This window comes from Propithecus coquereli, unplaced genomic scaffold, assembly GCF_000956105.1.
Source record: "Propithecus coquereli isolate 6110/MARCELLA unplaced genomic scaffold, Pcoq_1.0 Scaffold82, whole genome shotgun sequence".
NCBI lineage: Eukaryota > Metazoa > Chordata > Mammalia > Primates > Indriidae > Propithecus > Propithecus coquereli.
The window spans coordinates 257462-259260 of NW_012154396.1; the positions used below are offsets into that span (position 1 = coordinate 257462).

Here is a 1799-nt window from a genome sequence, read left to right on the forward strand (position 1 = left end):
AACTGAGCCAATAATTCCAGTTACCAATAATTAGTTGCTACATTACCAGTCCAAATATATCACTTGTCCATCACTCAAATAGGAGATATTAATAATCCTATCCACCTGTATAAGGAGGATGTTTCTTATCCTTAAAACCAGTATTCTCTCACAGTGGACAGTTAGTTATGCATCTGCAATTACAAACTCTTAAGTAGACTTTCTCTAGGCATGACCTAATTGATCTTAGAAAAATAAAGAAAAAAAAAACAAGCAAGAGTAGATCCATGATTCCATCTCATTGGTACTTGGCTCTTGCTATCAAATTAATTCTTTATACTCAGACATGTCCAGAGCCTTCCAGTGACTTCACTCATGTTCCTTCTTCCACTTGGAATACAATTTCCTCACTTCCTACATCTCAACATGGCCAAATTCTGTTTAGCAGTGAAAGCTCAGCTTAAAGCCTCCCATTTCCATAGAGTCCTGCCTGATTAGGTTCTGAGGAAAATTTTGAGAAAAAACAGTGTGCTGCTTTAGCTTCCACTGCCATAAGTTGGCCATCCCAAGTAGTTAATGATTTGTCACAAATATGCTATTGAATGGAACAAAGAACAGAGTCTTTGGCTAACTTGGTAGACCCTTCTTTCTGACAAATTGTTTTCTAGGAGTTAAAATATGACTGCCGTTGCAGCCTATCACTAACCTTTTTGGTGTTGCCACACTTTTATTTTAGTCAATTTGATATTGTAGTACAATTCCTTAGCATCCTAAAAGTAAAATGCAGCATTAACATTAAATGTTTTGTCTAAAAATATTTTTAAATACTTATATGAGGTCTCTAGATATCATGGAAGACATGATAGGATGTATCTGCGAACCTGGAAATTATTTCTCTGCCCCAGGCTTTCCAGCTTCATAGATCCCATAACCATCCAATCAAGGCAGACACCAGCACTTGGCTTAGAGGATTGAATCATTTGGGGCTATTTTCTCAACTTACTGGCTAAAATTAAGATTCTACAAAATGAGAAATAAATATTTGAGGAAAACCCAATTTCTTTCTTGACTAGGTTTTTCTTTTTCTTTAGTGAGGTTCTCCAAAAGTGAAATACATATGCAAATAATTAACCAATATATTGAATGTTCTATATTTCCTTTAATGCATGCTAAAAATGGTAATGTTTTCTTTCTAAGTTTCCAGTGAGGAGAAAGCGTCTATTGTTTCTACATTGTCAAGGAAAAAATGTGAATCAAAACAGCATCAAAGAAGCATATACAGTGATTCTTCAATTTATCAATTATGTGAACATCTCACTGAGTCAGTCATTTACCATTTAATTTCAAGCATTTCTGATGGCATCAGAGAAGGCAGAGAAAAAGAGGAAGCATGGGAAATCCAAGAAGCAGCATTTAACAAGATTATTTCAGTGCATTCTCAAGTGTTTGAGAGCAGGTCAATTTCTGTTGGAGAACTTGCTTTAAGTATTTCTGAAATCATTATTAAAATCCTTTGTAATAGTAACATTATAAAGGCTGACAATGCACAGCAAATGGGTTCCATAAAAACAAAATTCATTTACTGTCCAGGAGTAGCTTCTGCTGACTTTGATGACTTCTTTCAGGATTTCTTAATAGGAGTGATTCATGTACTGTCCAAAGAAATAGGAATAAATCATCACTTTGAAAGCAACAGAAGAAACAAATCATTTTCCATCTTTCGGAGCAATAGTGTATACAGTTGTGACAAAGCCAATACCATGGAAAGCCAGACAGGCCCCAGAGATTGGCAGTCATCTACTCAACAAATTGATCAACTC

At 35.3% G+C, this 1799-nt stretch overlaps 1 protein-coding gene across 1 annotated transcript in view; it reads left to right on the forward strand.

Annotated features, from left to right (window-relative positions):
* Positions 1 to 1799, forward strand: part of FSIP2 (fibrous sheath interacting protein 2) — a 121964-nt gene that overhangs the window by 76203 nt on the left and 43962 nt on the right.